The sequence below is a fragment of the Callorhinus ursinus genome, unplaced genomic scaffold (assembly GCF_003265705.2).
Source record: "Callorhinus ursinus isolate GAN/ISIS: 27379988/994484 unplaced genomic scaffold, GSC_fseal_2.0 scaffold13, whole genome shotgun sequence".
Lineage (NCBI taxonomy): Eukaryota > Metazoa > Chordata > Mammalia > Carnivora > Otariidae > Callorhinus > Callorhinus ursinus.
In genome coordinates this window covers 4,153,453-4,165,721 of record NW_027397075.1, presented here as the reverse complement: position 1 = coordinate 4,165,721, position 12,269 = coordinate 4,153,453, and the positions used below count along the sequence as shown (strand labels likewise).

The 12,269-nt window shown below is 55.5% G+C and overlaps 1 protein-coding gene across 2 annotated transcripts in view; it reads right to left on the bottom strand.

The window, feature by feature from the left end:
* The window catches only part of PARN (poly(A)-specific ribonuclease), a 256,764-nt gene that overhangs the window by 50,391 nt on the left and 194,104 nt on the right, over nucleotides 1-12,269 (bottom strand). The window lies entirely within an intron of this gene.

The following is a 12,269-nucleotide window of genomic DNA, read 5'->3' as shown; positions in this document are numbered from 1 at the left end:
GCAGAGCATGGAAGGATGCAGCTACAAACCTAGGAACGCTAAGGATTGTTGCAACCCCCAGAAGCTAGAAGAGGCAAGGAAGGATTCCTCCTAGAGTATTCCGAGAGCACAGGCCCTGCCAACACCTTGATTTCAGACTTACAGCCTACAGAGTTCTGTGAGAATCAATTTCCATTGTTTTAAGCCACACTGTTTCTGTCAATTTGTTATGGCAGCCTGGGGAAACCAACACTTGTGGTGTGTGCTGTTTAATATTGTTTCTGGTTATGAAAGTCACACGAGTTTGCCGCCTCTCACCTGAACACATGCTCCAGCTCCTGGACTGATGATCTAAGAATGTCACCTGCAGCTGGGTGACCAGTGTAGACATACTGGATGATGTCACCACCGAAAGCACTTCGGTGGCTCCCCAGTGTCCCAGTGGCCTGGCTCCTGCACCCTCCGACTTCATCTTACACCTTGTTCCCTGCCCAGCCACGTGGGCCATCTTTGGCCCCTTCTCCTTTCTGTTTCTGCTGCCACAGGGCCTTAGTACATGCTGTGCCATCTGCCACAGATGGCCCCACTCTCCCTTGACACGCACCCAGCTCATCTTCATCCTTCGGATCTAAACTCTTTCCTGCCCCCTACATCATGTACGCTTGGAACCCTAGTGATCCTGTGACCTCTCCTTATGGTGTTTGGGGAGGGGCTCCCTGAGAGGACACCCCCTCTTTCATCCTCCACTGGCCCTGGGTCCCCAGCGCCCCTTCTAGAGTTCTCCCAATCTCACCCCTCCTCACCACCCAGGGCCACCTGTTGGCATTGCAGGAGTGCCCCCCAGCCCTCCATTCCTCACACCGCCAAGAGCTCTGTATAAGACGCACCCCCCTCCCTTACCTCACCTGTGGTTTTCCCAAGCACCACCAGTAGGGACTTGCTTTAAGTTATGTAACCCAAAAGGTCACTGTCGGGCTCTGGGACCAGGTGGCATGTTCAATGGGCAGCATGAGCATTTGGAGTTTAGTCTGGAAACCCAAAGGCCTGGGACAGGGAGACAGAGCTGAACACATCATCTGCCGTGTGTTCAGGGTTCAAGTGTGCCCAGGGTTTACATCCCCAGAAAGGGAGTGGAGGGTGGTGTTCTTGGCAGAGGTGAATGGGAAGCCCATGTCCTGGGTAGCATGCAACCATCTGTGGTCTGGGTTGATTTCCTCACTCTCCATCTGCGGAGGTGACGCTCCCAAGAGCAGATTGTCAGGGACAGTTTCCCAAGTGGAGAGGCAAGGGCCGCCTCCCTCCAAACAAGATCAGGCAGCCTGGGAGAGGGAGGGACTCCAGGGATAAGTCTGTGCCCGTCTTGGGCAGGGCCCCAGTGGAGTAAAGCAAACCTCAGCCCACATCTGCTCATCACCTGCCCTGTGCCTCTCCAGGGAAGGCTGTGCCCAGCAGGGCCTGGCACATCGTCAGCACTCAATAAATACCTTTTGGATGGCTGACTGCCTGGCTGGACCTAGATATGGCTGGCTGGACAATGGACAGACAGAGGGACAGATGCATGGATGGATGAATGGATGGGTAATGGATTAATGATGGTCAGATGGATGGACAGAGGGGTAGATACATGGATGAAGAGATAAATGGATGGATGATGGACAGACAGACGGACGCATGGATGGATGAATAGATGGATGAGTGCATAGATGGATTAAGGATGGATGAACAGAGACGGATGGATGGACGGACGGATGAACAGATGAATGGATGGGTGGGTGGATGAATAAATGGATGAATGGCTGGCTGGCTGGCTGATGAATGATGGACAGATGGACAAACAGACCGATGGATGCATGGATGACATTGTAATCTTTAAGGACAGAGAAGGAGAATATGCAGGCCTAAGGTGCAAACCAGGTGAGATGGCAACAGCCCAGTCTTAAGGGAAACCTCAGCACCTGGCTGGCAGCCCACTGTGGAGAGTGATTTGAGCAACTCACACCTTGGGGACAGATGGACGTCGGGGAGGGACGTGCTGCTTCGTCTGGAACACCTTTCCCCACTTCTTTGCCTGCCCAACTCCCACTCGGTCGTTTTTTGACTCCCCTGGCATGTCTGTGTCTCACAGAAGCCCCCCGAGGGGCCCTCCTCCCTCTAACCAGGCTAGGACCAGCACCCCCCCCACCGACCACAGCGCCCCTCCAGTGCCGCACAGACCACCCTATTTAGTGATGGTCCATTCACTCCTGCCTCCCCCGTGGGCTGTGGGTCCCTCGAGGGTGAAGAACATACCAGGCTCCCCGTTCCAACCCCAGTGCTAAGCCTGGCACACGGCAGTGCTCAGAAAATGCAGCTGAACCAAGCCAAGTGCACAGAGGAGGGCATCCTAGTCTCCATTCCTGCAGCCGTAAGGCCATGGGGGTTGATCAGAAATACACTCACCCAACTCGGTGCTGTGAAACAAAATCAGAGCCACAAAAGAGAGGCAGGCTCAGAAAGAAAAACACAGAGCTCCCAACATGTGGCTCGATAGACCAGAAAAGCTTCATTATTTACGTAGGGCATCATGAACACAAAGGGCTGTCAGAGGAGTCAACGCAGCGAATCCTGTGCTAGGAATGACCTTTGCTACGTGAAACAGGGGCCCTGAGCTGAAGGGACTTGCCCAGGGTCACACCAGGTCCTGGGGCCGGAGCCAGGGCTGGGACCCCGGGGCGGGCGCCTCGCCCGCCAGTCCGCTTGTCTGCCTTCTGACCACCAAGTGGTTTTCAGGTTGGGGATCTGTTGGCCAGGCCTGCCCAGGTCGGGGAAGACTCATGCCCCCGCACAGAGGGGACAAGAAGGCTCAGAGAGCCCAAGTCACCTACCCAGGCTCACACGGCTCACAGTAAGGTAACAAGGGACTGGCTGGAGAGAGGAGCAGGCCTGGAAGACTTCAGGCCAGGCAGAGACATCATCTCTAGGGTCCCTCGGACCAGCGCCACCCGGACCACTTGTGAACTGGGTGAGCCTCGGAACGCGTATCTCTCAAGTGGCGGTAATAAAGCCTGTCTGCAGGAGGGCCATGCCCATCACACGAAATCCCACAGTCCGGCACCAGCCACGGCACCCAGGAAAGAGAAGGTATGGCCATTCTCACCCCCCAGTGGCATCTTCATGACACCAAAGCACAGTCAAGAGGCCAGAGGCTCAGAGCTTGCTGCAGGGAAGGGTGAAGAGCAAAGACCAGGTTTTCTGTGCATCACCCACAGCTACCCTAGCTGATAGGGGAGGAGTGGAGGTTCCAGGGTGCAGATGGGGCTGAGTGGGGAGTCCCCCCCCCGCCCTGTGCAGGGACCCAGGAGGCAAGGAAGGCAAGGTCACCCACTGGGGTCAAGGTGACCCAGCTAACAACAAATCACCGGCTCCATCCATCGGTGATGGAAAGAGGAAGGGTGTACCACAAAAGTCAGCCTGGCAAGGAGAGAGAAGCCAGACCTTAGGCAGGCCCTGTCTCCTCTCCTCTCACCAGGGGCTGTGCTCCCCACCCCAGCCCTGCCTCCCCGACTCCTCTGGTCTGCTCACTGCTCCCCCCAAACATTCAGCACCAATTTCTGTCACCTGACAACGGGGAGTATCAACCCCACAGACTTTGGAGGCAGACGGGGCTGGATTTGAATCCTGATGCTCCCACCTACTAGCTGTGGCCTCAGATAAATGGTCTCTGAGCTTCGGATTTCTCTTCTGGAAAACAGGAACTGTACATCCCCTGTGGGAAAGGAACCTCGGGCAGAGCCTGGGGCACAGGAGATGTTCAACAGACGTGAGGCATGGGCAGGCTGCTCAGAATCCCCGGGCCAGCCCTACTGAACTTCTGCTAATAGATGCTTCCCTTTCAAACCATAAGCCTGTACGTCCACTCCAGAAAAGAGCTTGCCCATTTCTTAAGCACTGAACATAAATGTAGATATTTATGCAGACCCACTCCTGAGTGGGCAGTGACCCCAGAGAAATGAAAACTTACATCCACACAAAAGTCCATAGCAGCTTTATTCATGATAGCCAACAACTAGAAGCAGCCCAGACATCCCCCCACCGCCCTGGCAAATAGATGACCGGTTAAACAGACTGTGGTACATCCATTCAGGGGTTACAACCCAGCCACAAAAAGCAAGGAACTGCTGATACACAAAACAACTCAGCTGGCTCTCCAGGGCATTATGCTGTGCACAAAAAAAGCCAGTCTCCAGGGGGACATGCTATAGGATTCCATCTATATAACATTCTCCTATGACAAAATTACAGAGATGAGTCCAGACTCAGCTGCCAGGGGCTCAGGGTTAGGGAGACAGGGCAGCGGGTGTGACCATATGAGATCTTTACAGTGAGAAAGTAGTTCTGTTCTTCACTGCAGGGGTGGCACGGTGAATCTACACACGTGACAAAATGCCATCCAACTACGCACGCATATACACCTGACCAATGTCGATTCGAGGTTCTGATATTGTAGCAAAATCATGGGAGGTGTCACCATTGGGGGAAACCGGGTGAAGGGTGGTACACAGGGGACCATGCCGGATTATCTTTGCAAGTCCCTGCGACTCTCTAATTATTTCAAAATTAAATTAAAAAAAAAAATGACATGCATGGTACAATGTCTGCAATTTGCTTTCAAACACTCTAGCCAAATGGGGAAAGCAGCAGCAGAGGGAACCCAGAAGGAGGGGATAGAGCCGCGAAACCTTGCCAGCGAGGACGCTGCAGGGCGGGGAAGCCGGAATCACTGTCTGGTCTTCCCCACTGCTGTGTGTTTTTGAAATTTTCCATAGTAAAGATGTTAAATTAAAAATGCTGATATGCACGGGTGAGTCCATGTCCGCCCAGACAGCTGCGCGCAGGCGTGAGCCCGGGGCACTGACTCAGCGTCCGGCCACAGCCCGGGAACGCTTCCAGACGGCTGTGTGTGTAGACACGCGCACCCAAGGAAATAAATAACGCTTAACCACCGTTGTGGAATCCAGCCACGCCAGGTCACACGTTTGTCAGGCCATCTGCAGGGCAGGGCCGGAAGGGGTCCGGGGCTGTTTGGAACTCCTGGAGAGAGAGAGAGACCTTTCTGGAAACTGGGGTGGGGTGGAGATGGCTCCTAATGGGGGAGGGTGTGGGGGGAGGAAGACTCCCAAGAAGAGGCTGGATCCACAGCACAGTTTCCCCAGGTGGTCCCGAGTCTGGGGACAGGGTGGGAGGAGGAGCTGGCTCCGAGGCAAGGGGAGGCTTGGGGAGGGGTGGGGAGGGGAATGTCATTGCAGGGAAGGGGGACGTGGTCCCTCAGTGTGCCTGGGGGATGGGGACAGCTGTGACTGTCCACCGCACCTCATCTCCTCAATGGCATTATGACTTCAGGAGATTTTTAAAGGATGCCTTGACCTTGCGGGAGGTCACTTCTTGCTCTGAACTTCACAGGTCCAACGATGGCATGAATGTCACGGTGTCACGGTGAAGGCCGAGCAAGGTGGCCCCGGACATGCACTGAACATGCTCAGTGCCAGGCGCGGCCCTGAGGACTCTATGCATACCACATCCTTCAATGTGGGGCGCCGTTACCTCCCCCATCTGCCCAAGGAGAAACCAAGGCCCAGAGAGCTTGAGAAACTTGCCCAAGGTCACAGAGGCATTCGGTTGAAGAGCTGACTCAAATGTGCAGGTAAAGCACCAAGTTCAAGGCCCTCAGTCAATGGTACGAGGATGATTTTAAGTTTTAAAACATGTTCATCACTGAAGCATGTGTTGGGAGGGAAAGAGAAAACCTCTCTCTGTTCCCATTTGAGGGCCTGCCCAGCCAGAGCCGGAAAGGGGAGGCCGGGCCCCCAACCCCCAGTTCCCAGCCAAAGACCACAGCTCCTACCAGAAAGAGTCAGATTTAGCAAGCTGGGGTAGGGGGAGCAGAGAGGGAGCCCCACCCCCAGCCCTGCCCACCACAATGACCGGCCTTCTCCATGTCACATGTCACAGAGGAGCTGAAGGGTGGGTGGGCAGCAAGGGCTTCAAAGGGAAGGGTGGGACTCCTGCCTGCCAAGCTCAGAAACTGTGCCTGTCCCTCATCATCAGGCTCTCAAGCCTTTACTTGCCCCTCTGTACAATGGGGCTAGCCAGGACCACCCAGATGCATTGAGATTCGGCCAGCGCCCATAACGCTCCCCAGCCATCCAGGACTCTCCTTCCCTCCTGAAGCATTTCTTCCTCACAAAGAAGAAAAGAAGGCCGTACCACACAAGAAAGAGAGGGTGGTGTGCAAGGAAGGGATGAACAGCTAGAAGCATCTAGAAGGGACATCCCCAGCCCTGAGGCCGGTGGGGACAAGACCATCCGTGCTCAGGGCGAGACTCACTCCCTCTGTGGCCCCTCTGCAGTGGTGCAGGGGCCGATGCCCACCTGGAAATTCCATCGTGGGCCCTACAGTGTCCTGCTGAAAAGCCCCAAGGCCCTCTGGTTCCACGGGCAGGGTCAACACGGGGTGCTGAGTCACCGAGGACCTCGGTCAGGGGTTCACGAGTAAGGAGGCAGGGTGCACACAGGCGCGGGGCAAACGCAAGGAGAGGCCGTGGGGACGGTGCAGAGACCTTCCTGCCACCCACACATCCTGAACAAAGGCCCCTCCCGCGCCAGCGGAGCCCCGGGTGGGGTGGAAAGCCTCTTATTACTGCTGATGACAACCTCCTAGCCAGCTTTATGGGGCAGTTTATGGAGAGTCCGATCCAGATGCGAAGAGGTTCTTTGCGGGATGAAAGGTCAGCTGGTAGGGCGTGATACGACAGGGATGGAGGCAACTGGGAGAAGGAGACAAACCCACAGGCCCGTCAGCATGAGAAATCCAGAAAGACCGGTCTGGGCCAGAGGCTGGCATGCGCCATTCCTCCATCCCACACCCACCGCCTGTGGCCAAGGCTTGCCAGCAGCCACGGGTGGGGTGACCATGACACCCTGGGCTCCTGGCACATCTCGTCCCCCTCCAAGCCCTGCCCCAGCCTCAATGTGCCCCCCCCCCACAACGTGGCCTCTCATTGCCCCCAGCTGGAACCGTAGACTCACATGCCCTCAGGGACCCAGTGGGAGACCCAGAAGTGCAGGAGGGCAGGTGGGAGACTGGGGGTGGTGGGGGCCGAGAACAAGGGGGCTCACAGGCCCCCCCTGCCCCACACGCTGGGTAGCCCTCCCTCAGCTCCAAGTGGTGCTTGGTATGCGGGAATATAGGTCCCAGGCTGCCAGAGTTTTCTATTGCTCCAGCAAGTCAGAAATCTAGATTATTTTTTAATCCTGATTTCTAAACATTGCAATTCCAAAAATACAGAGAGAACCCTAGCTGCTGTACGAGCCCCGCAAAGCTTGTTTGGAACGTGCTCTGCCCCTGGCCTCAGATGAAGTGGACCCTCCCCTTCTTCTCCTGCCCTCAGGGAATCCGACAGTAGCAGTAGCTCCCGGACACAGCCAGGGGTTCCCAGCTCCCTCCACCACCCCTTGCCCTTGGAGCCTCACCTTGCGGAAAAGCATCCCGGAACTCCCCAGGCTGGGGGGACTCAGTTCCCCGGGACCCCCAAAGAGCCTCTTTTCAAGTCATGCAGCACACAGAGCTCAGTTAACTGCTTTCCTCCATTCTAAGCCACTGCTCATCCGACAAAAGCATCTAGGGAGACAGAAACTATACGCACAGTGGTTCAAATCCCAACTCATCCCTGAGAGGCGTGCAGGTAGAACATGATGGGGCCCCTGGCAACCCCTCTGAATTTCACCCCCTCCCTCATTTCCCTCCACAATAGCCTCGCTAAGCTTTCAGCCCCCAAATGCGTCAAACTCCCTCCTGCCTCAGGACTTTTGCACGTGCCATTCCCTCTGCCTGGAAGGCTTTCCTAACAGATCTTGCCATGGCTTGAGCTGGGGCTGTACATGGGTGGGGGACACACATCTCCCAGCAGACCCCAACCATACTCCCTTATAAAATGACACCTTAACTGGCTTCAAGCCACCCAATCAGGCTGATATCACAGACTATTTCATATCTTGGGGTCTCGGCCCAGGCAGATCCCTCAGCCAAGGAAGCCAGTTTCCACTTTGTCCCAAGACCAGCTCCTTCTCAGACACTTCCTCCCTCCCCTTTCCACCTCCCCTGCTGCTCCCATCCCCTCCTCTCTCCAGTAGGATTAACCCCTTGGAACCCTGCCTCAGTTTCAGAGTCACCCTCCCTCCCAAACTCTGCAGGGCAGGTCTCCCCAAGACCCCTTCCCGGTGACTCTCTACCCCTTTGCATCACTTTATTTCCTTCTGGAACTCACAGCTTCCTGATATTAACATGCTCCTTTCTCTGGTCTCCCCCGGTGGATGAGAGCTCTACCAAGTCAGGGGCTTCATCTGTCTCCTTCCTGCTGCATCCCCAGAGCCCACCAAGTGACTGGCCATCAGCAGGCGCCAATAAACACGTTATGTCCATGCCTCTTAAACAGGCATGCTATTTGGAAGGCGTCCAGATTTTGGAAATTATTCACATCTGAGGGGGGGTAGAAAATACACCTCAGAGGCAAGAAAGTACCATGTCTGAAGGATGTGCCTCTTCGGCACCCTTGCACCCCACAAGGCCATGCCCGTGTTGTCCATTTCCGGGTGTCCGGCGCCAGGCCTGGCTCTGTGCTGTGACCCCACTTTCCAGGTGGTTCCCTCTACAGAGGCTGAATATGGAGCATGAAGCAGGGACTCCAGGGCCAGCTGCCTGGGCCCCACGTCCAGCTGTGCGGGTTCCCAGCAAACAAACCCTGCTGCTGCTAACACACTCTGGCAGGAGGTGGCATCTTTCTTATCTTTCAGATGAGGAACCTGAGGCTCAGGGAGGCTACAGGGGCTCACATCAAAGTCATGTATGAGAAAAGGCTCATAGACCAGCTATCTGTCCCCTGGGCTGTCATGGGGAAGAAGTGGGGGCAGGAGAAATCAGCTGGAAGCCAAGAAACCTCAGCTCGGGGTGGGGGGGGGCACTGCAGGCCAGGGAGCAGCTTCCAGTGGCCCTGCCCGGGGAAGGGGGGAGCGGGGGGGGGGGGGGGGGGCCCCCTACAGCGGTTTTTTCATCCACATACATAGGCGGTGAATCAGCAGGGCCTGGCTTAGGGACTGCTCTGCTGGCAGGCCCAGCCGCTAGGGGATGTAACCTTTGCCCCCAGGCCCGAGGAGGAGTTGCCTTTCTGGTTGAGCCCCAAACTCAGGAAGCACTAGGAGGGCTAGTCTTTGCTTCTTGAGACCTCAGACAACAGAGTTCCTCAGACAGAAAGAAAGGCATGGAGACATTTTCTGCAGAAACCAGCGATTCTCTGAATGACTTGAGCTGGGGTCAGGGAGCTACATGGTGCCCAGCACCCCAGCAGGGCAGCTCGCCCATCTCTCAGTGGACCTCAAAATTACCCCATCTTAAAAGCACCAACAGTTTGAGTGGCTTCAAGCCGTACAGTTGGGCTGACATTGTGGCTCTTTCATACCCCAGGACCTTTGCACAGGCTGTACTCCCCCACTCTCTGTGAAGCACAAAGAGGGTTGACCCCTTCCCCCTGGCCAGGGCTGACCCTCCTTTGATCCAAAGGGTCTCTGTCCCATTTCTCTGTCTTCTAGATGCCACAGCCCATCTCCTTGGTTCAGCACAGGCCAGAGCCAAGGTGGAGTGCAGGGTGGATGGAAACACCATCCTGTCACCTCCTGTCCCCCGAGCATCGCGCCTGGCTCTCTGCACACAACCAAAGACAAATGCCTGATGTCTAGAGAGACTCCCAAAATGTGTGTGAATGAAGAATGAAGGAAGACCCACAGGTTGAGTGTCCAGAGTCTAGACAACAGCAAACCCCAAAATACACACTTAGCTGGCACTCACTGGATGCCAGGCCTTGCTCAAAGTCCCTTTCCATTTTGTCCTTTATTTCTTTCTATTATTTTTGTGAGACAGAGCGAGAGGGCGTGAACATGAGCAGGGGGAAGGGGCAGAGGGAGAAGCAGGCTCCCCACCGAGCAGGGAGCCCAATGTGGGACTCGAACCCAGGACCTGGGATCATGACCTGAGCAGAAGGCAGACGCCTAACTGACTGAGCCTTCCAGGTGCCCTCCATTTTGTGGTTTAATCCCCAGGAAGCCTCAGAGAGACTCGGTGAGGAGGTGGCAGAGCTGGGACACCAGACCCCAGCAGTCCAAACTCTAAACTTACTTCAGACACACCAATGGGTCAAGGATCATCTGTAAAAATGGGTGACAGCTCCCACACCCTTACCCCTGGAGTCCTGCCAAAGAGACGAGAGAACACCCTGCACCTGGGCCAGGCCGAGGCCCATGCAAGCACTGGGGAGACCCCATGGGGAGCTGATGCAGACCCTGAGGGCTTCCCCGGATGTCGGCAGACGGAGTCTGCTCTGGGCAGCCCAGGGACGGGGAGCCCCAGGCCCCAGACCCACATGAGGGCCACAGGAGCTGCCGGCCAAGCCGGGTGGGTGTGGCTGAGTGGCGGGCACAGGGCCCAGCGCACGGTCACCCTGACCTCCGAGGCAGGCCAGCTGGGAGTCAGTCTTTCCAACCCCATCAGCAGTTTGGCTGCAGCCGCCGTGGGAAGCCCAAGGTAGAGGAGACTATGGGTTTTTGCTTCTAGCTGCTTCCAGCAAGACCACATTTGCCAAACTTCATCCCTGGCTCCCCAGCCCCTTTGGGTCTATTCTATCCTTGCATATTATCCCCACCGTCACTTACCTAATACCTTTCATAATAGGGCCCCTTAAATATATATATATTTGTTATTCATTTGATGTGGAAATGTTCTAGCACTCCCTGGTGAACTCCTAGTCCAAGGGGCTACTTACACCCACCCTCACAGCTTCCCGGGAAAATAAATAACTATAAAGGTGAAACATCGCTCACCCGTATACCCTTATACCATCCTACATTCACCAGGAGTACAAATGCTCCATTCTGTCCAACTTCTGAGAAAGGGTCTCAGTCACTCCCCGCTCAACCCCCAGACCCAAGAGGCCCCATTCCCAGGCTTTCCAAAAGAAAAAAACAAAACAAAAAAACATGGAGCGTTCTGGCACATTCCTTTAACCCTCTGTGCAGTAGACCTGAGATGTGGGGTTACAATCCTGAGTGCCCCCACATGTTCCCTGGGAAGAGACCTTGAAACCCCAGGCCAGCTGGTGTTGAGGTGTTGAGTAGAAAGAATTCTGCCTGGATTAGAAGCCAGGGGCCCCGGGTTTGAGCCATAGCCTGTGGCTAAGTCTGCATGTGACCCTAGCCTGTCCTTCCCCTCTTCTGGGCCAGCACAACAGGCGGGAGTAACCCTCCCAGAGGGGATTTCACCTCCCTAAACCTCCCGGGATGGCTGGCGGCCCGTCTTGGGCCCCTGATAAGGCACAACGATGACTAGCAGTGCCCTCCCCATTCCTAGACCAAACTGGGGGGTGTTTGCAGGTCACAGCTGAGGGGCACAGACAGAACCATTCCCGCCCTGGAAAAATCCCAGATGCTAACAGATTCGGAGATGCCAACGGGCACTGCTCAGGAATGAGGGGTTCAGGGGTCTCTCACTGTCGGATGGGACACCACTGTAACCACCTAGCTGGCCACCTCCCTTCCCAGGGTCCCTGCCTCCGTCTCTCCACCTGTGAAAAGGACAAGACTCCTGTTTAACTAGAGAAAACAGGGGGGCACCTGGGTGGCTCAGTCATTAAGCGTCTGCCTTCGGTTCAGTTCATGATCCCAGGGTCCTGGGATCGAGCCCCGCATCGGGCTCCCTGCTCGGCGGGAAGCCTGCTTCTCCCTCTCCCACTCCCCCTGCTTGTGTTCCCTCTCTCGCTGTGTTTCTCTCTGTCAAGTAAATAAATAAAATCTTAAAAAAAAAAAAAAAAGAAAACAGGGAGGGATGGGGATTCAAACACTGCCTGCATTTGGGGATTTTTCATTCTGGCAGTGTCTCTCTGGGTGGGGCAAGGGAAGGACACACAGTTACTGGCAACTTCTCAGTTGTGGGGAACCGGGGGTGATTTCCCCAGCACCCCCTTCAGTTTGGGAGTTAGAAGAGGCGGGCCCAAACCCCAAGGGGAACTCTGACTGGCTTCAACCAATCCCAGTCCTGCACACAGTGGCCCAGACCTAAATCAGTCAGCCTGAGGCTGACACAGGGCTCAGGGTGGGGGTAGAGGGTGAAGGGTGGAGGGGGGGGGGTGTTGTGCAATCAGGACTATGGTTAACAAATGAAAAGACAAGATGCCAAGTTAAATATGAATTTCAGACCAACCTTTTTAGTG